Raw genomic sequence first — 26,924 nt, 5'->3', positions numbered from 1 at the left:
TTGGAACACTGTCATACTGTCCTTCCCTTCCTACCTTTCCTCTCCCCTCCCTTTTAGTAATAGCGCCCTTTCTCTCTCTCTTCCTCCCTCCCTCCCTCCCTCCCACCCTTTCTCTTTCTCCCAAACAATGCCACTTTTCCTGTTCAGGCCCTGCAGAAATGCCATGTACATTTATTTTTAAAATGATGACAATGGTAAAATTACCGAAAACCATAAAAAGCAGTTTAAAAACTAAAAGCTTGAAGTCTTGATGCTCTAAAGAAATTATACTAATTTGATATATTCTGCAGTTGGGCATTGCCTTTCTCTGTCATGAGAATAAAATGTTGTCTTTTTTTCTTTCTTTTAAAAGAAAAGTGGTCTATCAGCATTCTTTTATGATGTCTATGGGTTGTTTCCTTTCTATAAAGATGGAATGTTTATTTTCATAGTCATAAAGGAAATTAAGAAATGCCTACACAATTTTTACAGCTCACAGCATATATTAATATCCCAGTTTCTTATCTTCCCTGCCTGGTTGAGGAAAAGGGACATACAATCTTCCTTCAGTATCTGGGCTGAAATGGTTCCAGGACCTCTCAGGGTTAGCAAGACCCACGGATGTTCAGTCCCTTCTATAAAATGGCATGGGTCTGCATATAACCCGTGCACCTCCCTTTCCATGCTCCCATCACCTCTAGATTTCTTATGATACCTAATGCACTGTAAATGTTATGTGATGCCAATAGCTGCTATGTTGTATTGTTTAGGGAATAATGACGATTTTTTTAAAGTTTATATGTGATCAATACAGAGACAAGTTCTTTTTCTGAATATTTTTGATCTTCCCTGAGAGGTCCTCAGATTAGATTCAACCAATGAATATTCAGTTTTATTATTTATCATCATTGCAAAGAGATAATATTGACTGGATCATCAAGTGGGAAGACCTGACATACTGTCCACAGGCGGAGTTGCCCGAATGCCTTCACAGGGTTTTTCCTCAATGCTGTGTTTGAAAATCAGTTGGCTCTACTCTGGTGCTTGCTGGGGACCCATTCATCTCTGAGGAAGGGTGGGAGGACAGCACGGCAGGAAGGAAGCCTGGAGCTTGAGTGTGGCAGTGAGGATCAGTGTCTCTAAGGATGGCTGTGATGCGGGCCTCTGTGGTGGCAAGTCATCATCCACCCTCCCATCTGCTGCAGAAGCATCGTCACTTCTGGGCTAGCAGAGATCTTCATCCTACAAGAGCAAAGCAGAAAGGACACAACTTGGGTGAAACTCAGCCTCTGTGAGATGAATAGTAGGGTCCTGCAGTCTGAGAAGGGTAGGGTGCAAGGTGAGGGCCCTGAGAGCATGCCACACCCTGCTCTGCACTGAGAGTGCTGCCCTCCTGCTCGGCTCCTGGCCCAGACTGCCTCTGGAACCTTGGAAGGGCTTCAGTTCTGAAGGAGACTGTGTGTGCATAGGAAATCAAATCTACTACTTGCTCTTTCTTTAACACTCAAAGGCATTATACTTGTAAGTATATTATGTGAAAATTCTCTATTTTGACAAAAATTACACAATTAACACATCAATATGTTGATTTTACAAATTCTCTAGCACATTTAAAGGTTAATTATAAACCTTAGTCAAAGTCTCCACACATCTCAATAAAAGCCCAAACTTAATATGCTGTGTTCCTTTAAGTGCCTCAATCACCTTAAAAACACACAAGAGGTGCACAAATTATCACAATCATTATAAAATCTATTGCTGGTAAACTATGAGATAATTATGGCTTTTTATAGGTTTGCCCAATGTCTTCATTATTTATGAGTTGTCATATATTTTATTGCATCTTTCCTAGTTATGATGACCTATCAGACACCAAAGGAAAATATTATTGCCATTCAGCTGATTGCTAGCATTTGACATTGATGATTGCTCAGTACAAGGAACCCCATTGGGTCTTCCCCGTGTTTCTTACTTGGTTTCCTCTGGGAATCAAGGTCAACTCATTGCGTTAATGGGAACATCCATAACCATGACTTTTCCTGAAAACAGATGCTGTGCTCTCTTCCTGCACTGTGTCTCTTCTGTGACATAGGTTATGGGCTGAATTGTGTCTTTCCTAAAATTTATGTTTGGAGTCTTAAGTTCTTGTGCCTCTGAATGTGATTACATTTGGAGATAAATGTTTTAAGCTAAGACATCAGGTATTAAGGCTTCAACATACGAATTACTTGTAAAGATAATCAACGTGAGGTCACTAGAGTGGCCCCTGATCCACTATGACTGGGGTCTTTATAACAAAGGGAACCTGGGTCACACAAAGGGATAATCATATATGGACATTGGGAGATACCCACCCATAAACCAGTGAGATGCCTGTTACAGACTGTCCCTCACAGCACTGGAATGATCCCATGCTGACAACACCTGCATCTTGGAGATCTCAGCTCCCAGGGCTTTGAGGTAATGAGTGGTGGGTGGTGATGGCCCCTGTCTGAGGGCAGTCATAACCATTGACTTGCAAGATGTTAAGCCTCAATTTCTACTCTAACACATTATACAATTTTGCATTTCAACACATTGGTTAAATTTTCCAGAGGTTCTGTTTTTTAACAGATAAGAGACAGAGTTGAGATGCCAACCTTTCCTTCTGAATTTTGATCAGTCTCTCATGTAGCAAATACCCCACTCACACTCTCCACCCAGTTCCCATCTGCTGCCCCTTGAACTGACTGACTGACATGCTCTCGGTGCAAACATGTACTTGGAAGAGCAGAACTTCATGTATTCCCATAGGCCCTCTCTAACATTAGTTAATTTAAAAATTGCATTTACCCTTCTTTTATATTGTAATTGCCATCTTATACATTTTAATGAGCTAATTTCCTCTTTCAATGCCTGGCTTTCCTATAGACTCAATTCATTTCAATTAGTTTTAGAGCATATTCTCTTTTGATGCTCAAAATTATTACAATTTGGCCAGTGGGTCTTCTAAAGCCATCTCCTGTTTCTTTCAGAATGGCTCTAGACATTTTCAGAGCTTTTCTGCTTGTTTTTTGGCAGCCACCACAGCTCTAACTTCGCCCCAAGTTTTCTCCATCCTGAGACATGTAATCAATTGATCTGCAAGGAATCTTGATTCTCTTTAGCTCAAGAACTAACTGATATTGAAGAATAAGCCATGACTGCTTGGTGTGCATAACACCAGGGCAGGAGGCGACTACTGCTAGGCTGCTCTGGGAATAAAAATGAAAGCATGTATTTCTTTTCAAGGTCATAATGTTCACAGATGCATTTTAATAAGTTATTTTAATTCTTTCCCTTCAACAGGGCTAACACAGATTTTTTCACCCACAACTGCAAATGTAATTGACTCCTTTTATTTTTATTTTATTTTCATGTCCCATTGAACAATGTGGCTTTGTAATCACTTCACTGACCCTAAAGAGTCCAAAGCACCTCATAAAGTGCCTCTGTTTATTCTCCCTCAACTGTCAAGTTTTTCCACAAAGCAGTTTGGCCACTTATATACATGAGATGCCAACAGCAACACAGTCAAATCCTATAAAGTTGTACTTTACAAGTTTAAGTCCTAATTTACTAAGGATGCAATTTGCAGGCTAAGTGACCTTAACCTGCTCTCTTCACCTTGCTGGATTTTGCTCAATTCATCTGTAATATATATTTTTTAAGCTGGAAAAAGGAAAGGTCAGGTCTGAAGTTCAATGATTTGAAAATGAATAAGAAGACCTGGGAGCGTAGCAATGGTAGAGTGCTTTTAGGGTGTATGAGGTCCTGGGTTTCTTTCTCAACACTTCCAAAGGGGGAGGAGGGAGGCTTTGTTAGCTAAAGATCTTCATGGAATAGTTGTGGAAGAAAGGTCAAGGAAGCTGGAAGCTCTTCTATTCCTACAGAAAAATAACATCCTCTCTCAGCCATTCTTTTCCCTTCTGAACCTGAAGCTAGAAAGGTTAAGCTGTGTGAAAGCAGTTTATTAACTTAAACCATGGAAATTGGTTTGGCGTTGTATTATAAATCACCTACTATGACAATGGCGAGCTAACTGGGGCAGTGATCTGTAATGCAGTCACCTAGGTGGAGGCAGAGGAGCCCTCACACTGTGTGTGCAGCTCAGATCTCCAATTCAGCGCTCCAGCCTCCAGGTCACGCCTCCATTCGGATATGCAGATGAACTCCCTGGACAAGGAGCAGCCTCCACTCATGGGCCCAGTTCTCATCTTTCTCTGCACACCTGTCCGTAAAGGATCCAAACAGAAAGGCCTCTCTTACCTGAGATAAGCCCAGCCCATGAAGGACGACGGTGATGCCAGGAGATGTGCCCTTCAAAAGGACCCCACATGGCTGCATTAAAGCGGTGAGTCACACAAGCCCTCCTGGACAGTGCTATTCATTCCAGTTCCCAGGAATAATACTCCAAACTCTGAATCAGAGGTGCACCTCTGCTCCCATTCTAACATAACCACAGAAAGAAGGCCCGTGATACAGCAGTTTCATTACAGTATGCAAATGTTCAGGCTCCGTTCCCTCCCAGGTTCCCCAGGCCATGCCTAGTCACAGTGGGGGAGCTCACAGTCCAGAAAGAGTACATGGTCAAAAGGGGAGAATAAAAACCAAGAGCTGGGCCACAACACTGAGGTTGGGAGGGGTAAGGGAGAAGGGAGGCACGCTTGCTGTCACAGCTGCCACCTCCTGATATTGTTCATTAGATTTAGCTTTGTTTAGGCTGACTCTTCGGTGTAGCCCAAGAGTATAAAACACATGATGCAAATAATAAATCATTTTTATATATTTCCTTTGAATTTGCATACATTCAAGCATGCTTTTGGTCTCCTGTTTTAGGAGATTTGGTGAATACCTAGAGTAGGGCGGACACAGCCACACTCAGGATGCAGAGCAACTCCTACAACACACAGCAGCCATAGTCATACTCCACCCACCCAGACCCTGAATCTCTGGCAACCACCGTGAGTCCTGCATGCCTGTACTTTTCCTTTTCCAGGATGCCCAATGAGTGGAAGTCTAACATAATGAATGATACATTTTGAATTGATTCACATTGTTGTGTGTGCATCTGTAACTGTTTGTTTTTTAGTGACCCTGTATCACTCTATATTAAATGGCTTTTCCCATGTTTGTTTATTCTTTCATCAGTTTAAGGACATTAGGTTGTTTCCAGGTTTGGGTGATTGGCCATGAAACTGCTATATACCTCTATATACGTTTTCACTTAGCTTAGGTCCAGGGATAAGACTGTTAGGATGATAACATATTATTAACTTTGTAAGAATTTGCCAAACTGTTTTCTAAACTAACTGTACCATTTTGCCTTCCTACCTGCAATGTTTGAGAGTACTAATGAGCCTGGAACCTTACTACTATCTGGTTTGACCTTTGTGTTTATTACCATTGTTATCCTAATTGAGGGGCAGTGTCAACTCTCTGTGGCTTTGACTTGCACTAGCCTCATGACTAAAGTTGTCTTCTCATGCGTTTACTTGCTATCGTAGACTATCTTCAGTGACATATTTTTAAACAACTTTTCTCTAATTTTAAATGAGCTAGTTTCTGTTTGCTGATTCCAGTAAATGATTTCTAAGCTTAACATTTTTTTTATTAACTAGGTCAAACCTAAATATCCAAGATAAGTATAAACAGAATTTGAATTAATGATAGCCAAAGAAAACTGTTTTTTAAAAAAACAGCAGCGTTACAGTTCTAGAACAGTGCTTCTCAAAAATTAATGCACAAATAAATCACCTGAGAATCTTGTTAAAGCTCTGCATTCTGAGTAGGCGGGCCAGTGGAAGAGCCTGGGAATCTGCATTTCTAATCTGATCTTGGGTGGTGCCCAGTTGTGATCTATGCATTCATTTTGAATAAGAGTCCTGAAGACCCTGGTTTAAAACCTTTAATAACACCAAAGCTGACCAACACTTATGTAATACGTTCTTCTTTCAGAAGAAAAAGAAACATAAATTACAAAAATACATTAACCCTTTATACCTCAACCTGAGAGCATGATGCTTGGTGCTAGAACTTGACTACATAACCAGAGAGTCCAGAAACAAATATCTGTCCATAATCATGCTGCCTTGTTTAATTTTCCTGGTAAAGAACATAAAGGATGCTTCCTTTTACCATACTCCAGTGAGGGAATAGTAATATTTCCTTGGCATTAAAACAAAAATTTTTGCCTCTAAAATATTTGATGAAGTCAGTGGTCACAGTCAAATGCACTCTGTTTTTTTTTCTTATAAACAGAGTGTGAGGACTGTCTGGATAGCCTAAGACCCTACTTGCAAAGCCTCACAAAGAGAGGAAACAGGAAATACTGTGGGTTCAGTAACTTCAGTAATTTTTATTTAGAATATGTTCCAAAGCACCTGTGGATATTCAAAACTAAGCACAGTACTAAACTCTACATATACTGTATATTTTTCCTATACAAGCCTGTCTAGGATGAAGTTTAACTTACAAATTAAGCCTTGGAAGATATTAATGAGAACAATAAATAAGAGGATAATTATAGCTGTATATTACAATAATGGTTATATGAATGGTTTTTCTCTCTCTTTCAAAATATCTGACTGAACTATACTCACCCTTCTTCTAACAGGAGACATACAATGCCTACATGATGAGATAAGCTAGGTAAATGAAGCACATTAGTACTTACGGGTTACTTGAACACAAGCACTGCAATACTGCAAGTCGCTCTGAAGACTGAGAAGGCTAATACATGATTAACAGGTGGGTAGTGTATACAGCTCGGATGCACTGGAAACACCCATGATTCATACCCATGGTGGGATGAAGCAGGACAGCGTCAGACTTCATTATGCTACTCAGAGTGGCCTGCAACTTAAAACTTATGAATTATTTACTTCTGGACTATGTAAAGGTCACTTAAAATTGTTTAGAATATTTTCAAAAGTTACATTAAAAACTCCTCTTATTTTTGAAGTCTTCTTCAGGCATAGAATTTTATTGTATTTCCAATTACAAAAGGATGAAAACATGGGGAACTCAGAGAAGGACATTGTCTGGGATTTAGGTCATGTAATCACTGTTTTTTAGGGAATTGTATATGTTTTAAGGGTGGACCCAGTTTACACAGAGGCCTGTGGTGATTTCAGCAAGAGATTGTCCATCTCAGTATGTCCCCAGGCAGACTGGACACACATAAAGTCCATGACTAAGCAAAGGCATTTGGTGGGAGATAGAGGGATGTTGTTAACAGATAGTTATTTTATGTTGGTATACAGAAATCTACTCATGCCTAATGTGGAATTTTTGGAAATTAAACAAATGCAAAAGTTTGAAAAGAAAAAATATTTTTAAATCTTTCACCAAGAAGTCTCTCATTTAAAAGCAATCCCTGTAATAGCATGTCTAACTCCTGTTCTTTCTCACTCCATAGGTTTCTGTTCTTTGTACTTACTCTGTATTTTATGCAACACCTAATGGACTAATTTTTTCACTTCACATTTTAACAAACATTTTCCAAATTTTAAATGCTTCAAAAACATTCATACTGTAAAGTGAGCCCACAAGGAGTTACTCATCTCATACAGATGACTTCCAATTAGAAGGCTGTTATATACAAAGCTGAAATGTATATTTTTCTGTATAAAATTTTTTTGTCAATTTTCACGGGTTATTTTCTTGCAGAGGAATATCTCTAGGAAAATTTCTGAATTAAAGGTTAAATGTTAGAAGTACCTTCAGACGCAAAAGCATTTGTTTGGTTTGTTTGTTTGTTTGTTTGTCATCTTGGGATCAGACCCAGGGCTTCAGGCAGGCTAGGCACAAGCTCTTCCACTGAGCTGCACCCCCCGGCTTGCTCTTAGGGCCTGTTTTAGTGAACACCTGGATGCTGTACGCTGGTGAGACCCCCACCAAATTGATGCTACAAACTCCTGGTAGCTTTAAATCATCCACTCTCATGAACATTCAGAACCCTACCTTCCAATGTCTTCTCTGAAGTTCGTCTAACCATTTTTCCAACACTGAACAAAATATCATGGTTAGTAAAAGTAGAGAAAGAAAAGATCAGGCACAGACAGAAGAGGAAAAGAAGAGGAAAGGAGAGGAGAGGAGAGAGGAAGAGAAAGGAAAAGGAAGAAAAGAGAGGAAGGGAGGGGGAGAAAGAGGGAATGGGGGAGAAAAGAGTCAGGAGGAGAGGTGAAGGGAAGGAAAGAGAGACGAGAGGAGAGAACAGAAGAAACACAAGAGGACATTTAATACGTTATATTCAAAAAAGCCCACAAATCTTGTGTAACTAATACTTTTCTCCAAATATTTGAGTCTGTAGAGGCTGGATCACTGGCTTCCCGATTGCAGGTCCTCTGACAACCAACCCTGGTTGGAGTTGTCCCTGTCTCCCTGTTGGGAAGCTCTTCTCAAGAGCCACTTCCTCTTACCCGAGAAGGAAAGCACCCGTAGTTCTTCCTGCCCTGTTCTTGGTCAAAAGAAACTGGTCCCTGGACGGGGCTCAGCAAGTTGACAATCAATTCTGGGTTTGCTCAGGGGAGAGTGACACAGTAATGTGGGAGCCGGGGTCACTGTCATCATCAACATGTCAGCCCACACCTCTGCCGTGATCTCTGCTGCGCTCTTTGAGGATCAGCTCTCCTGAGTGACAGCCATTTCTGTCTGGTCCTGTTGCCCCGTTGCTTCCATGGCCCTAGTGACACTTTCAACAGTCTCTCTTTTTTTTTTAATGTAGCTTGCAGTTTGCAGGAGTCCACTTTTTATTGCTCCTAAAGAAGTCTCTGCCTGAGTCAGGTAGGAAGGACTAGGTTACATTTAAAAGTTTAGCCTTGATCTTTAGAGCAATGAGAAACCACTCCATGGATAAAACTCTTCCGGCACAGGACGACTTATCTGGGGGAGAAAATAGAGACATGGAGCATGAATGAAATTAGGTAGTAAAAGAATGTCAGTAAGATCAGGTAGACACACATGAGATTGCGGGGAGAGTAAGAGCAGAGAGAAGGCTTCTAAGAGGGGCTGCCACACTAGGACCAAAGATGACCCCACTGAGCATCATACAGAGACCAGGGAAGGACCGGCAAGGGACAGAGACTGCACTGTGTGTGTGCAAGCCAGTGCAGGAGGAGATGGGCAGAGACAACTTATGCCACTCTTGAGTCGTACAGAGCTTTGTGTTGTCTACTTGTGGAGACAAAAATAAAAATAAAAAACAGTTTGGTCATAATTTGTTCTGATGGTTTCTGATCCTGAAATACTTATCTTTAATGTGTTAAGTAGAAAAAAAAAAAAGGCCACCTCCGCACAAAGCCACCTCTGTCACCATCAAGTTTCCCCACTGATAAGATTAACTTGAAACTGGTTAAAAACTCATCTTCTCAAGCACTGTTCCTGGAGATTCTGACATGCAGAGTCAAGGGTCAAACATGAAAAGAATATTGATGAGTACTTTCATGTGGGTCTTGTCATCATGAAAGGTGGAGAAACTCAATCACACCTTATCTCATGTGAGGGATTCCCGTAGTCTTCTGTGGTACCACCTCAGGAGAGTGGCTCAAAAGCCTGGAGGGACTGTTCTTAATATTGCCCTTGACAGCAGGACCTGGAGGACTTGGGAAGTACAGATTGGTGGTCCCACTACAGAGTTTGTGCTTCTGTGGGTCTTGGATGGGGTCTGATAATCTATATTCCTAAAAAGTTCTTGGGTGATGCTGTAGGAGCTAGTGCAGGACCACACTTCAAGAATTGCTGACAGAGGGCTGGGGATGTGGCTCAAGCGGTAGCGCGCTCCCCTGGCAGGTGTGCGGCCCCGGTTCGATCCTCAACACCACATACAAACAAAGATGTTGTGTCCACTGAAAACTAAAAAACAAACATTAAGAAATTCTCTCTCTCTCTCAAAAAAAAAAATGATTAAAAAAAAAAAAAGAAGAATTGCTGACAGAAAAGAATATAAAGTCAGTGGGTGCACAGCACATTGAAGACCAAGCCTTGGTAATTACCGTCCATGGATTCTTGCCAGAAAACCCCACTGGAGTCAGACACCTCAAAACAGCACAGAGGATCCTCTATTCAGATTTGCACAGCTTGAGATCAAGGTTGCTATCCCACCCCTCATGGTTCTGTCAGAAATAAAATGAAGAATGTTGAGTGTTATTCTAAATCCTAACTCTCGGGGATTACATAAAGAGAAAGTTTAGAGGTTAAAGGAGAGAGATGCTCCTGCAGCACTGTTGTTTCCATAGTTCAGCCTTAGAGGAACTGTGATAGAATTTAAATAAGGGAAACGCAGGCAAAGATGTTTTGGTGTGTGTTCCTGCATTAAGCAGAGGGCAAAGGAGATGTGGGGAAATTGTGCTGGAAGTGAACTTGGGGGCAGAGACTGGGAAGGGTTGCCTGACAGAACCGAGTCTGAGCTTCTGCCATTGCCAAATCATGGAGATCTGATGATAAATGGGACCTTTACCGGAGTCCTAAATGGATTCTTAGCAAAACTTAACAACAACATCCCTCCACAGTGAGCACCAAAAAGAGAATTCTCTGGAGGAATTTTAAAAAACAGCTTTGACCTCATTTTCAAATTCCACTTTGCTTTGCATCCCTCTCTGGTTCCCACTATCCCCATCCTGCTGGCCTCAGAGGGTAATAATCTTCAAATTCTCCAGCCCAGACAAAAAGACCTTTCCATTAACTCCCCACCGTATAGCTGAGGCGAGGCTGGAATTAAAAATAATGAAAATCAATAGGCCTTTTACTAAATGCTGAAGAGCAGAAACAAGGAAATAAACAAGTCCCATAATATCAAAATTTCATCTAAGAGGCTTGCCGTATCCCCATGGGACTGCAGGGAGAAGAGACCGTGCCTGACTCTGTGTCCTCCAGATCCTGGTATCCCTTAACTTGCAGATGCTATTTTTACCCCACACCTATTATCTGGACTCCTCCTGGGCTAGACAAGGAGATGGAGAATGATTCTCCTTGGATCCGGTGACTGCCCCCTTGGGTCTATCCTCCTGTGTAAGAACTCACCCCTTCTCCAAGTAATTGAAAGTGATTGACTTTCCCCTCTGGGCTTCAATTTCTTTACAGCCTTTCAAAGCACACCATTGCTCCCCTGTTTGAAGTCAAGTCTGAAAGCTGCCATTAATTAACCACATAAATTTGGTCCAAACGTTAAACCTTTCTGAGTTTTCCATTTCTCTGTCAGTAAAATTAAGGGTTTGTATTAACATTCTCTCAGTCCCATTTCTGATTTTTCCATAATTCTGGGACTGTCCACTGGTCTGAGTCAAATTGTTCATACCATATGTTTTGCCTCTACTGTAATAGATTAAGGAATTGCATGTCCCCAAAAGGTCAAAGCTAAGAGAAGTGCTCATATTCTGAGGCTCAAAGAACTCTTTGTTTCTGAAGAACAAGTCTTAGTGTATAGCACCTGGATTCTCTTCCTCTCCATGCATGACATTTAAAGTACATTAGGACAATTGGAATCTAGGAGACTTTTCTCTGGCAATCTCAGTACATGTAAAAATAGCAGAGAGGTATAAACAAAAGCCAAGTCATCAGCTCCTTGCTCAGATCCCAGTGTCCATCTTTGAACCATCACAAATGTCAAGAAGAATTTGAACTAGCCTCATGATGGGTAGTTCAAGCACATTCTCAGAATCCACAAATTATGGCCTGGGATCATTCACCAAAGAGCCATTAGCACATGCATGGAAGTGACTCTTGGCCAATGCTGGTGCTCATGAGTTTCATTTTATACGTAATATATGCATAGAATTTCAATATGATGATGATGCTGATGAAGAAGAAGAAGCTCAGATTCAAAGAGGAAAGGGACCCTAATGGAAGGAACAAAATAGCTTCAGGTGACTTTGCTGATATTGTCAGTATCTGTCATTGAGCTGAAGTTTTCAGCATTAGCTGGAGGCTTTCACAATTCCAGAAGCCATTAGATATTTCTCCTTTGGCAGAAGGTCTGGGAAGTTGGAACCAGAAGAAATATGTAAATGTTTCTCAGTGACTGTGGGAGGGATCAAATTCAGAAATTTATTGCAAAGGAGAATCAATGTTAGGATCTCAGGAGGACAGGCAGCAAGCATTTAGACCTGGGTACAAAACCAAGCAACCCAAAAGGCAGAGAAAGATGATACCCAGAATCATAGAGGAAAAGGGTGAGCAGAAAGCTGGCCTAGGGAAATAGCAGACAGCATCTCTAATAATGGTATTTACTGGTGCCCCTTTAACATCTTGGTAATGTGGGGCATGGGCATCATCGAGCTTCAGTAAGCCAATATGATCCACCAAAAGGAGAGAGTAGGTTTGGGTCTCTTGGCTTCATGATGTCATGGGTCTATCACTGAATTTTGTTTTCCGCCATCTGATTACACGATATACTAGAGACATCTTGAAGGATAATGTTTTACAACAAACTTAAAAGCTTAAAATACCACACACTTAGTGTATCAGTTGTTGTGTGTCACGAGCTAAGCCCTGGTTTTGTCAAATCCTTGCTTCCGAGTCTCATCTGAAAGCTGCCAAAAGGTGGCAGCCAGGGCCACACTCAAGTCAAGGCCTGGTGCAAAAGCATCCTTTCCAGGCCCATGTGGCGCTTGGCAGCACCCTGCTTCCTGAAAGCCACCAGACCCAAGATCTCAGCTTCATTGCTATGTGTCAGTGTCAGGTTCCTCAGTTCCCGCAAGTGGCCTCCTTACAGGGCAGCTCACAGCCTGGGGCCCTCGCATTCTAATAGCCCACAAGGTGAGTCTCCAAACAAGACCATGTCACAATCTCCCATCACCGAATCATGTACGTGGAAGCAGGTATATCCTAGTACCTTTGCTGTATTCGATGGGTTAGAAGCAAATTACAGGACATGGCCCTATTTAGAAGAGATGATTCAAGGGCATGATTGCAAAGAGTCAGGAGCTGCCTAGAGATAGAGTGGCTCTACCACGTTCCTGAATGATATCAATGCCACTTTTCTACCTTCCTTGAAAAATTAAGCAAAGACTCCACAGTACTGGCAATGAGCTACATCACAAAGTTAAGTACAGGTCGTTGGGTCAGACAATAGGCCTCTCATATCATGGCAGATTAGTGGGACAAGGTTGGTTTTTCTTTCTCTTTGGTCCTGGCTGTATTTCCCAGAAACCAAAGCCTTCCTTTTCCCAAATAGGCAAGATTCATGAACTAGAAGAAATCAGATGAGTAATCCAGAAGGGAAAAGTGTAAGGCTCAACAATTTGGGTCCCCTAAATATACTGCACAAGTTGAGGCAGGCTTGGTAATAAAGGCTTGTGAATAAGACTAAGAGATTTGGTTGACTCCGTGAGTCAGCAGCGTGATGTGGCTGCCCAGAATAGCAAAGGCAACAGTGGGCTGTGACACACTGTGGAATTTATCTGGAAGCGAGGAGGAGATGACCCTTCCTCACTTTGTGCTACTGTGGCGACCTGTGGAGGCTGGAGCTCCTGGCAGGTCCTTTCTTCCAAGGGGGGCGGCCATGGGTGCATTTGAGAACCTACAAAGGAGAAGCCTGAGGAAGATGAAGAGGGTCAAGCCACGGGGATCACAGAACAGAGAGGCCTGAGAATATTTAATCTGCAAAGACAAAATCATAAAGTGGATAGACATATCCTTTAACCCTGGAGGGCTCTCCTAGGGACAAGCAATTAGATGGTTTTATGTGAGCCCAAGGGGCAGAACTAAAACCCACAGAGGAAGGAATAAAGGATCCGATTTCTGCTCAGGCTGAAAAACAGCTTCAGAGGCACAGCTGCCACAGCAGAGAATCAGTGCTTCTCATCAGGGTCTTCATGGAGTCCTTTCCTTATTCTCATTGACCCCAAGCACCAAATATGCAGAAACCCAGCAAAGGAGATGCCGTCCCCTTGTGCAAGGAATGTGCCTTGAACAAGACAAGCCAGCAAATGACTTCTAAAGAACAGGGGAAGTGTCAAGGGCTGGAGGAACCAACAGCCCCCATCCTCACAAGTTTATTTCTTGTCAATGTCACATGTAGGAGACCATAGCTCAGCTCCTGTGACTCTGTGTGCTTTCTTGATTTGGGGACCACACTGAAGGAACTTGGGGCAGAAGAGCAAGAGAGATGGTGAGAATTTGCTGCAGGTTTGAAATTTTCCTCTGGGAAATTTTCCCTGGTTCAGCTGCTCACTGCACAGCGGACGTCACAAAGCAAGTCTGCTAACCCTTCACAGGAACAGGTCCTCTGAAATGACTATGGGAATGCAGAGGACAGAATATTCCTTTCCCCCGGGGGAAACCAGAGACGATTTCATGGCAGAGGTAACTCTTGGAAGGACCTTTGAAGATGGAGGGGATCGTCCTCAACAGCCTGAGACTAATCATTCTCTTGAAAAATCTCTATTACATCGATTATGTAGAATAATGCATTTTAATGTGAATATTTATAAATCAGTTAGCTCTGGTCTAAGAGGGATCGTTGTCTTGCCCAGAAGAGAGGGGAAAGGAATAAACAATCAGCCTTCTACTAGGGGGAGAAATCTACAGAAATTTAAATGATGTAAATGAAATTTAACAGTTGAGAAATTACAACTTTGAAGAGCTAGGTTAATCTGGGAAGGAATGGGAGTGAATCAAGAGAAAAATAGAAGAAGCTGAATTTAATTAAGGGACCTAGAAGGAAGATATTAGTAGCTGTTCTCCGTGAGGAATAATAAATGAAAGATTGTCTGTCATTTTGGGTTGCAAAGGCATAAATTATGGTTCTCTCATGTTTCCCTCCCCAAAACAGAATATATTTAATCTAGTTGTGAACATTCCACAGATGGAGGGAGAAAAATCATGCTGATTAAAGTTTGTTTGTTTGTTTAAAAGAAATTTTTATTTTCTGAACACCAGGAGCAAAGCAATTCCCAGTAGCGTAGAAGAGGAAAATTGTTCCTTTTCTCTTGAGCGGGGCCAGTGCATAGGGGAAGCTGGATGAGGCAAGGATGGGCACATAGCCCAGAGCACCTGAAGGCCCCTGTCGCACATGCTTTCATTTTTAATACATTTCATTTCTGTGTTTGGGGAGTGGTTTTGTTTTGTTTCCTTTTTATCCTGGTGAAAAATCACTCTTGTAAAGCTTTTGGAAGGAATAAACCAAATGCCAATTGCACCACGCCAAGCCGGTGAGAAGGAGGTTTCCCTGGGAATAAACAATGTGAAAACCACTGTCCTTGCTCGTGAGGAGCAGCATGATTTCCCTGCATTAAAAAGTGCTGTGATGTAATAAAATGACAACAGTAATCATCGCCTCAAATGCTGGTGTGGGGAGGAATACGATGCGTACCCATGGGCGAAGCTGCTGCTACACAAGGCTCAGTCTGGAGAATGGGATTTGAAAGGCCCCTATGGGGGCAGCTCTGTGTCTGCAAGGCCAACCATGTGATTCCCTCGAGTGGTCATAACATTGGGTCCTGAGTATGTGCCACACTTGCTTCTCAGACATTCCAGGCATTTTCTCATGTATTTCTCCTACAAATATCATATATGAACATACAAGTCAATAAAAATAAGTGAAAGTTAAAAATAGGCTCTTCTTAAAAGAAGATCTGCAGATAGCTATTAAGCATAGGAAAAGTAACCAACCTCCTATGCCATCAAAAAGAAAAGAAAAAAAAATCAAGTTAAAACCCACATGACACCCTTGCTGCAGTCAGCAGAGTGGCTAGAGTTGAACAGACTGGAACCTACAGGTTCTGGAGAAGAAATGCAGGGACATCACTGGTAGAGTCTGAGTTGGCTCAACCCATCTGGAAAATAGTCCCGCCTCAACAACTGGGATGGGGTGCTGGAGAGTCCAGTGATGCAGTGATCCCATGCATAGGGGTGTACCAGACAGACATAAATATTTGCACAAAAAATACACACTAGAGTATTCATAGAAGCATGATTTGTGAAAGTCCTAAACCTGAAACAAATATCATCCACAGAAGGATTGCTAAAGAATAGTCATAGTGTTCATACAGCACAGCACTGTTCACCAAGAGAAATGAACTTTATCCAAATACAGCATTATGGACAAATTTACAAACAAAGTTGAGCCAGAGGACATCAGAGGACACGGTGTTATGGCATCAAAATAAAGTTCCAAAGTTTGCAAAATTAAACTCTAGTTTTAAATCTCAAGATGCTGGTGGCTCAGGAAGGGGTGAGAGAACCTTGATGAGGGAGAGTATATCAGCCTCCTGGAGTGGCCTAGTGTCCCTCATCTTGTCCTGGGTGGTCAGGGAAACCTGTCAGTGTCTCCTGAGCCCACTTTAATCCTGATACAGAAGAGGGGAAAAGCCAGGTTTGATCTGCTGTTTGCCTTCCCTCTAATCTCCATGCATAAATGAATTTTCAATTTATTTTCTTCCTAAAGAGAACATTGAAGTCCTACACTAATTGATTAAAAAAAAAAAAAAAAAAACCTCTATCACTAACCTATTCCTAATAAATGGGAAATCTGGCCAGACACAGTGGCGCATGCCTGCCATTCTAGCTGCATGGGCAGCTGAAGCAAGAGAATCACAAGTTTAAGACTAGCCTCAGCAACTTGGCAAGGTCCTAAGCAACTTAGCAAATCCCTATCTCAAAAAAGAAAAAAAAAAGATTCTTAAAAAGGCAGGGGATGTGGCTCAGTGATACAGTGCTTGCCTAGCATGTGCAAGGTTTTGGATTCAATCTCAGAGAGAGAGAGAGAGAGAGAGAGAGAGAGAGACAGAGACAGAGAAAGAGACAGAGACAGAGAAAGTAAGGAGGAGGCGGGAGGGAAGGAAGGAAGAAAGGAGACAGAAAGTAAGGAGGAGGGAGGAAGGAGGGAGGGGAGAAAGGAAGGGAGGGAGGGAGGGAGAGAGAAATTAGGAGTCTAAATATATAATAAATGCTTCATTTAATAAAGATATGCATAAACAACTTTAAATGTTAAAGACTTACAAGTACATAGTACAACAAACTAATAAAAATTTCGTTTTCCTTTTTTCATTTTAACTTGTTATTTACTCAGTCTCAATCTTTGAATTGCCTTTAGGTAGTGAAATTATTAGTATTATTTTTCTTCTTTGTAATTTTCTGTAACTTTCCCAATTAGCTGCAATAAATAATTAGTTCTTCTCAATAGAATGAATGCAAAAGTAAACTTTAAAAATTCAGCTTAACTCTTCAATACATGTGAAGCCCTTCTTTGGGATCAGTGGAGAATTCTGCCATTTGAAATTGCTCCTCTGGAACTCAGGCTACGTTCCCTGGCTGCTATGGTCTGGCCTCCTCCGTGAGGCTCGCATTCCCTGTCCATCCAGCTGGAAGCTGAGCTCCTAAGCCTTTGCACTAAAGCCATCTTATTTCTTTCAGTATGACCAACATTTTAAAGGTTGTTTATCATTCCTAGAAAACAATAGTATCCATCTCTTGACTGATTAGATGATTTACTGATTGATAAATGCCCCAACATTTGATTTAGAGTTGCTGTTTCTTGCTTTTGCTATTATAATACCATTCCCTCTTATATAATACAAAATCTAATGTTAAAGTCCAAAGGAAAAAATGTCATAAAATATGATTTTGGAGTGTGGTTTCAAAGATTTTGAGAAATAACATATTGCATCTCATTGACCTTAAGATTTTTTTTTTCATTTTAATGTTTATAAAATTGGGAACATCTTGTGATTGACGGCATCACAGTGTTGGCCTCACTGCCTGCTCCTTCCTGGATATAGCCTAGTGATCTAGTGGCCAGGAGTCTCTGGACTAGCCACAAGTGACCTCGGCTCCTAATATTCACGCTCTTTGGTTGGACCTAGTGACGTGCTTCCAACAACTGTAAAATGGTAAATGTGACAAGACATCACTTCTGAGGCTAGTTTCCAAGAATGCTATTGTATTTGTCTTGGATGCCCTCTTTTGCTATCACCTGCTTACTCAATGAAGCAAATTGCCATGTTATGATTTGCTCTACAAAGAAGACACTTCAGGACGAGTTGAGGCAGTTTGCTGGGATAGACAGCCAGGAACTCTGGCTCCCAGTCCAACCACCTTCACCCAAGTTCGTCCTCTCAGCAGCCACATGAGTGAACTTGGAAGCAGATCCTTCCCTATCCAGGGTTTGCAGTCCTGGTTAACACCTTGAACACAGCTTAAGTTGGAAAACACAGTCAAACCAAATTTCTGACCCATAGCAACCATGATTAAAAAAAAAAAAAAATGTGTGTGTTGCTTTAAGCATGAACTTTTGGGTCCTTTGTTATACAGCAATAGGTAACTGATACACTCACACTGGCTTCACTTCAACTGAAATACTTACATGATTTGAGGACATGTATTAAGTGGAATTGCCATTTGTAAGATCTTTAAAATACATTAGATTTGACATTAGAATTCAGTTTTTTTTCTGTAGGCAAAAAGGGCAAAAATGCAGTTTATGAAGTCAATATGCTTAGTTGTAGGAACGATCAGAAATTCTATATTATTTTACTAAGCAACAACCAAGTTCTTTATGGGGTTGTTGAAGTTTGCCAGGATTGCTGAAACACAGTACCACAGATCAGGTGACTTAAAACAACAGAAATTTATCATTTCCATTCTGGAGGCCTAAAGTACAAGATCAAGGATTAGCCCAGTTGATTTCTTCCAAGGTCCATTAGGGACGATGTGTTCTATGCCCTTTTCCTTGGCTGAAAGATTGCCAACTTTTCCCTGTGTCTTCTCTGTCCTTGTCACCATGCCCAAAGTTCCCCGTTTTTCAGGGATCTGTGTGTCTAGGGCCAACTCTAATGTCCTTACCTACCTTGACTACTTCTGCCAAGCCTCCATCTCCCAATCACATTCTATGATCCTGGGTTTGTGACTTCAAATGAATTTGGGAGACATATAGTTCAAGCTATAATACCAGGCAAAGTGACATACTCATAGATTCTGGGCATTAGGATGTGCACATCTTCAGAGGACACCATTATGCCCCAAATCACAGATTTTGTTGTGCTCCAGTGTGAGTTGTGTGTTGCCACTGAGAGAGGAGAGATGGCAAACTTAGAAGAAAATGATGTTCTCTGCACTAGAACGGCTCTCTGTAATATTTTTCCAGTGGAAATGGGCTGGTTGTCTGTTTTTTCCATCGAGGGTCCCTTCTCCCTGCTCTGCCTTTTCAGAGTCACTTGCTTTGGAGGTGAACACAGGAAAACTCACAAGTTAATTCTGGTAAAAGGCACTATTCAACCTCAGTGGCAGAAGGAATTCTACCTATATCCAGCCATTCAAAGTATATACACCAACTGTGTGCTATGCACTGTTCTGATGAACCATCTAAACTAAATCTAAAAATATGGTATTATACGTAAATACCACTGTATCCATTTTATTTTTTTATTATTTTTTAAAATTTTTTTTATTGGTTGTTCACAACATTACAAAGCTCTTGACATATCATATTTCATACATTAGAATCAAGTGGGTTATGAACTCCCATTTTTACCCCAAATATAAATTGCAGAATCACATCGGTTACACATTGTATACATTTTATAAAAGAAGAAGTGAGGTTCAAAGAGAATCTGTGAATGGATTTGGAGGACAGAAATTCAAACTTAGGACTCTGAAGTCTTGCTCTTTGAGAATTTTCTTTGCACCCTGTGATCTCCAACCATTAACGATGTCCAGAGCAGTTACTGTCTGTTCACAGTAGTAGTCCCCCAGAGGATCTATATGTACCACAAAGCTCCTTAGGATGCTGAGGAGAGTATCAGAGTCATATTTGGACTTTATCTACCTAAGGAAGAGGGATCATCTCATTTAATTACTTGTTATAACAACAATGCACATTTATTTCCTGTATACCGTGTGCCAGGCACTTACTGGGTAATAACATAAGAAATCTATCCTTAATGTTCTTCTCATTTTATAGAGTAAAGAACTGAGATTATGTGATGTGAGTGAAATCAGAAGGCTAACAGTGCAGAGCTGAGATCTGACCCCCAGCCACCTCATGGTGGAGCCTGCATCTTGGGGTTTGTGGTATCTTTTGACTGTGTATCCTGGAGGAGCTCAACTCCCGTCCTCTTTCTAAGTATAATTAGAGCCTGAATGGCATAGGCCGTGAGCACAGGGAACTCTTGCAAATGCCAGGAAAGAGCAAAAGCCATGGTCAGAATTCAAGACGAGGCGAGCGCCTGTGAGTGCTGACTGTGGGGATGGGGGTAGCCAAGAGGAGCCAGGAAGACAGGAATGAAGGAGCTTGTCAGTCTGTGGGTTTGAAGCAACCTCAGTAAATGGCACCCTCTTCCTGGCTGATGCAGCAAACACTAAGGCAATCAAGAGGGAAGCATTCCTTGTTATCAGTGCCAGCTTTTGTACTGGATTACAAGAGGGCATCCTGCCCTCCAGAGAATCCACCAAAATCTCTCTGACACTTAGCTCCACAGGGAGAGGGGTGTTCTCACTATCTTACTTATCTCCAGGGTCTACCCCAGTCCTGGGCAGAGCTGGAGAGCTGAGAGAAAGGAGTGTCCAAGGGCACAGCTGAGTACTGAAGCACCCGCAAAGTCAAGGACCCCCGCGTGAGAATAATTGTGTCAGGAACAGCCGTCCTGACAGCTTTCAGAGTTAAAGGCTGATCATAATGTGAAGAGCCAATTACACTGAGAACTGAGCTTTTACGCCTAGCATTTTCTTTTGGCAATTATTTTATGCAATACAATTATAACAATATCATGAATATCATATTTAAATACCTTAAGGATAGTTACATTCCTAGAATGTAAGCACAGGGCTCAAATCCCTTCTCCTTCACTTATTAGTTAAAGAACTAATAATATATTGTGTATTCCTCTATTTTTTATGGTGCGAACAGGTGAAGGTAAGAAAGGGTATAAGCATTAGACTTCAACCTACTTCTAAGTCCAGATCTGCTAGGTGCATGCTGGAACATACAACCTTCAACTTGAACTTCTCATGTTTGTATATAAGATGGAGTAAGTTGAGAATATATCCAGGTCTTAACTCTCAGTGGTTCAGTTAATGCCATGATTTGTAATATGTCTATATATCTCTGTCTTATTTCACATGGACTCTCCTGATTTGTACAAGACAGTCATATTTATTAGTTTACAAAAAAACTCTATTATACATGTATTGTGAGATAGCTAACTTGATAACTTTATGAAATTTCTTCCAATTATGAACTAATTGCTTAAACTTCAAAGCTTTCTATGAAATAGTTATTACTACTACAAAGGGGAAAATATAAGTACTAGATCTTCTAAGTGTCAATGCAATTATTTCAAAAGGGTTCCGACAGTCTGTGCAAAGAGAATTCTAGTTTGCATGGCTTTGGTTCTATTTAGAATCTGGAATTCAAACGAAGCCATGCAGGGAGGAAGTAACATTATCACTGTATCAGGACAATAGGGCCACATCTAGAGGACATCTCTGGGGACTCCAGGCTGGAGAGAGAAGCTAGAAGTGTTCAGGGTAAGATGCAAGCTCAATGCAGAAAAGTCCCCTAAAAAGTACATCTATGCTGTAGTTTCAGTATTATTTAACTTTATATAATATATATATATATATCTCCAATATTGGCACCTTAACATTAAGAAATATTTTTTACATTGCTAAGAATAAAGGTTTAACTTACAGTGAAAAAAAAAAAAAGATGCAAGATCAGAGACCCACATACCAAAGACTCCTTCAGCCTTCCTAGCATACAGAGACAGAGATGATTTGTTATTTTTCAGTCCATGCTCATCTGTGAGCTCCTTAAGGGGGGACTGTTTTCCCTTCTTCCCCACAAATCACCCAGGTACCCAGCACAGGTGCTGCTATCAAGCTGGTACCAGGTAAATGTTAGTTCAATGAATTGATGGGGCTGCAAGGAGAGGAAAAGATTTTTGTTTTTTGTTTCCCTGTAGAGAGTGAGTATCTTCGAATAAGGTCTAAAAGAAAATCAAGACTTGCTCATCAGAAGATCAGCCAGCTTTGGTCCCAGGAAACCAAAATCTAAAAGAGTGCCACAATTGTCCACTGCCCTGAAGGCATTGCAGCACTCAACAGGATCTAATAATCTTACAAAGGGAACAACTTCAGGCCTGCAATATTGCCGTTTTTATTGCACTAATGTGTGTAATTCCAGGCGAAGTTTGACAGAAGATCAGAAATAAAAGCAATATGTTGTCTGTAGTTGTTTATCCAACACAACAAATGGACTATAAGCTATTTATATGAAATTGTATTTAACAGACTTCCTCTACCTGAATCAACTAAGCATTCCTGCTCTGCAATGTCATTATCTATACAGAGCCAAGCTTGCCATTAAAAGTCACAAGCTCAGTGCCTCGGGCCCACAGTGCTTTTGGCCCTCTAAAAATATTATAATTTCATTTAAAATCAGAAGAAAAAAGTAATATTTGAAGTTAAATAAAACATTTAAACAAAAATTCATCTCTATGCCAATATGATTATTAAATGTAATGTTTATTTGTGTATGTATGTGTGTTACTCAGTTTTTTGTTAGTATAACAAAATACTAGAGGCAGGCCAACGTATAGGTAAAGAGGCTTTCTGAATGGCAGGTTCTGGCAAGGTCTCTGCCTAAGCAGCATCTCCCCATGGTGGATGGCAGTGTCAGGATGGCAATCAGGAGCAAGCCATCACATCTAGAGCCAGGAAGCAAAGTGGGAGGTAGGCCAGGCTTGCACCTTTCATAGCCACCCTTTCTGGAGATTTACCAAGGGTTCACAGAGAACCACATAAACCCCTCTGTTGGGCATGCTTCCTGTGATCCAAGGACATCCCACTAAGCCTACTTCCTAAAGGTTCCACCACCTCCCACTACTGCCACCCTGAGAATAGAGTGGTTGACAAATGGGCCCTTGGGGGACATTCAACCCATATCTAAATCATAGCATTATGTAAGGATGCTACCCACAGAGGTGTAAGTGCTACAAGTCATAACTCAACCCTGTAACCACACACAACAACAGGAAACCTGCTGTTGTACAAAGAACAGAAACCATGTTTCAAAAAAGAAAAACACCAAATAATCCATTGATGATAGATATGGGGACTGTTTGTAGGTAAACTGGAATCTGGGATGATTGCTTTGGGGGGCAGGTGAAGGGTGAGCTGAATTGGAAGGACAGACAATCCTCCATGTTTTGTGGCTCTGACCCTCATTTCCTCTCTCACAGGCAGATTGCTCTGGCTAATTAGCAAATCAAAAGAAATAGAAACAATTCTAGACCTCAGCACAATCAAATTAGTGGAGTTATTTGAGGATACCATTTTCACACAGCATAATCATGCTCTCTTTGTTTTGGTCAAAACGTGTGGAAATTATCTTGCAAACCCAACGCCTTCCCTTCTACCCAACCAGTTCTATGGATAGCTGCATTTCCTATCAGCTCTCTTCAGTTTTACAGATGATCTTTTTCTATGAAGACAGGAATGCACAATGTGCAATTAAGCAATATCCATCAAGCTTCCCATACAAGAAGGACCTTTTAAAAATACATTTGACTTTTAAGGTGATTCAGCAGTAAGAGCCATTAGCACAACCAGCTAAATCAAGACTTGGAAAGTTTATTAAAATTGGATTTTTAACCTGATCCCAATTTCCTCTGCTTATAAAGAATCCCATTGGACTCCTCAATATTCATGCTATTAACCTGAAAGATTCCAATGGCCATTATGAAAGGAGAAGTATATAGGGCAACCCAGTAGACAGGGCTTGCAGGTAAAATCCCGCTGAGTCTGGGCAGGTAGAGTGAAGTGGGTCCTATATAGACAGCTTCAGGAGAAGTAAGCTCACTCTTTTCCTCTCCCCCTGCCTCTCCTTCTCTTGACCTCACCAGTCATTGCACAGGAGAGGAAAAACACCAAATAACAAAACCAACAACAGCAAACCACTCAATTATAAGGAGCACTGGGTTGGGAGTCTATTTTTTAGTGGAAGGAAGATATGGATGCTCTTAGTTACAAAATTGGGGAAGTCTGGACTAATGTTCTTTAAGATTGGTTAAAGGATACCCTTTCTTGCTGTGTCATGCTGAATCAATTGCTTCACTTCTGTCAACCTGAGTTTCCATTTGTCAAATGGATACATCCTAGTTCTCTCTAACAAGGCTGCTTTAAGAACATGAGGTGCAGCTTACATAACACATTTTCCCCAGGTCCCTGCACATGAGCCTTGGTTGTATCTTAGTTGCTGGTACTGTCCGTGATTAACCAAACTCATAGGTCACTTCCTTTGGTTTCTACTTCACTCTTGAAACTTCCCTTCTGCTAATGCAGCTTTCAACTTAACCAATGTCAAGGGGTTTTTGCAAAGATGGCCTGTGAGTCTACATTGTCTCTGTTTCAAACAAGATTTTATTAGTCTCCCTTAGGGCATTGGTAGCATCTCAGCTTTCCATTTCTCCCCCAGTACCTGCAGCAGTGTTGGATACATATGTGTGCTCAGTCAGTATTTTTTTTAATTTTTTTTTAGTTATAGATGGATATAATACCTTTATTTTGTTTGTTTATTTGTATGTGGTTCTAAGGATTGAACCCAGTGCCTCACACATGCCAGGCAGGTACTCTACCACTGAGTCACAACCCCAGTCCCTCAATCAACATTTTAATAGCTTAAACGAAAGCAATGCAGAGATCAATAATCACACTCCCCCATTTTTCAGTTGATGACACTTTCTTGGGTCATACAACTAAGAAGGACCGTTGATCTTCCATGGATATCCATTCTCACATCATGGCTGTGGAGTGGGAACGTATCTACCCTAAGTCATCACACCATAAAGGAAATTAAATCTATAGACTGTTTTTTTTTTTCTTTACAGTAAGGTATGTTTCAGATACCATACAAGGGTCTGGGGGGAGAGAATGATGTCATGGTGCCCATGCTGAAGCACTTCTCATCTTCTGGGGAGCACCAGCCCCTAGACAGATATTTTCCACAGAATGTTGGTGTTGTTACAGCAGAGCTAGGCCCTTGTGCCTAGGTTCCTGGCCCAGACCCTTCAGAGAGGACTGATTAGAAGAGGTGGTAAATGTCTGCACAGAGACATGATGCTGAATAAGAACAAAATAAGGCATTTGTATTTTCACTTATCTAAACATAAGAACAGTATTGATTAATGAATGCTTGCTATTTTTTTTTAACAAGAATATCTAAAGTGCCTGTTCTCAAATTCTTGTCACTTGTCAGATGGGCCTGGAGTCACTTTTGCAAATGGAAACAACTAACAGACAAAGAACTGGAGCCTGGGATTCTAGTTTCTTTCAAGTTTTTGGGGTAGATAATGAAGTAGATCAGTTAATCTACCTTTGACTTCTATGGTGCAAATAGAAGCATTGGTATCCTTCTTTGTGTCTCACAAATGAGTTGTGAAATTCACATTATGGGTGGCATAACATTTTGGAACCTTTAGAAAAAGGCATCCTAACAATTTTGACTATCAAAACCTCTGCCTCTTTTGGAGAACTCATGATTTGCACTGTGCTTGGCTGCAGGTAGAAACACAAGGATACCATGATTGACAGGGCTTTATCTTAGACTGGCATTTGACCAGAAAACCTCATACATGACTTTACACAGCTTCCTAGAGTGGAAGAGAAAAGCAGTCCCCTACATCTAAATTAAATTTAAATGCTAAGGCTTTTCAAAGTGCAGCTTTAAAGTGACTTTTTAAAAGTTCATAAAGCCAGGGTCATTAAAACTTCTAAAAATTTATTTTTCGAAAGGAAGTATTCACCAACCAGAAAATACTGCGCTGGGTGTAACTTTGCCTTCTAAAATGGCAGAAACTAATCTTTGTAGAAATTAAGGGGTTTATTCCCTGTAGACATCCCCTATAAAAACTTTCCCTTAGTTGGAAGACTATCAATTAAGAAAGAAAAAAAAAAGTAAATGGCAAGTTTGAATCCTTTCAAATATTTATCTTCGAGGAGTATTTAAGATATGGAAGAGGTATTGAAATCTCATGCAAAGAAGATTGTTTTGATGTGCATTTGATTAAAAAAATTACCACTTTTGCTGAGCCGCCTTTGAGAACGACTTGCTTAGGCTTAGGTAGCCAAGCAGCCCAGTTTCTCCAAGATTCCAAACCCATGCTCTTCAAATCTTAAATTGAACTACTGTGTGCGGGTCGATTCTCACAGAAAACCCCTCAGCTTCCTAACTAGGGGGTGGCGGAGGGGACCTTGCTTAATTTCAGCGCTGACATTTGCCATCCTAGCACACTAGCAAAAGCAGAACGGAATTCTCCATTCCCTCTTCACAATTCCTCATCTACGTTCTGACGCGAAACCAAAGGGAGGGTGTGTTCAGTGGCTACCCTGTGCACTTTGAGCGGTTCCTGGCCCAGGCGGTCGCTGCTGTCCCAGGTCCGCTGCAGTGCGAATTGGAGTGAATGGCTCCCCCTGCTTCCTGGGCGGCGCAGCAATCACTCGTGCTTAAGGTGGGTCACCTGCCTGTAAGGAAACACGTGGTGCGAACACAGTGGGAGGAGCGCATGTTTGGGGAACCGTGCAGAGCTGGAAAGTGGGGGAACAGATGGGTTCCAAGCTCGGGGTCAGAGAGTAGACAGGACATTACAAGTTTGCAGCGACAGCGAAGTCTGCCAATCCACTCGCCCCACTCTCTTGTAAGCGCTGGTCCCTCACCTTGGATAGAAACCCGAGGAGCTGCAACACAGGGTAGGCGGGACCAACTACTCCAGGACCCGCGGCTGACGCTTCTGCCAGGTAGGGTCCTGCTGAGCCGCCCAGCGCTGAGTGGCTCCCGGCTTCCAGCGAGCTTGACTCGGGGCCGCACCGGAACCGGCCGGGCAGCAGTGGGCGCTCGCGATCCTCCTCTGCCCAACGCGCTCTCCCTCAGGGCTCGGCCTCCTTCGTCCCTCCTCCTGCTCCTGCTCCTCCTCCTGCTCCTCCCCTCTTCA

General features: G+C 41.6%; 1 protein-coding gene and 1 long non-coding RNA gene across 3 annotated transcripts in view; one reads left to right on the top strand and one right to left on the bottom strand.

Annotated features, from left to right (window-relative positions):
• Positions 1 to 844: 844 nt before the first annotated feature.
• Positions 845 to 26,797, bottom strand: LOC144366612 (uncharacterized). The gene is made up of 2 exons (XR_013425691.1): positions 26,650 to 26,797; positions 845 to 1,221 (listed from the first exon to the last, which is right to left on the bottom strand). It is a non-coding gene; the product is annotated as an uncharacterized LOC144366612 (long non-coding RNA).
• Hs3st1 (heparan sulfate-glucosamine 3-sulfotransferase 1) overlaps positions 26,425 to 26,924 on the top strand; it is a 30,964-nt gene continuing 30,464 nt past the window's right edge. The window contains exon 1 of one of the 2 annotated variants that reach the window (XM_078021043.1): positions 26,425 to 26,444. The gene's annotated coding sequence lies outside the window, so the exon portion shown is untranslated. Of the gene's footprint in view, positions 26,445 to 26,499; positions 26,731 to 26,924 lie in introns of those variants that run through there. The other variant, XM_040292662.2, reaches the window with a different exon arrangement.

The sequence above is a fragment of the Ictidomys tridecemlineatus genome, chromosome 9, assembly GCF_052094955.1.
Source record: "Ictidomys tridecemlineatus isolate mIctTri1 chromosome 9, mIctTri1.hap1, whole genome shotgun sequence".
NCBI lineage: Eukaryota > Metazoa > Chordata > Mammalia > Rodentia > Sciuridae > Ictidomys > Ictidomys tridecemlineatus.
The sequence above is the reverse complement of the archived record's forward strand: the minus strand, read 5'-3'. Positions and strand labels throughout refer to the sequence as shown.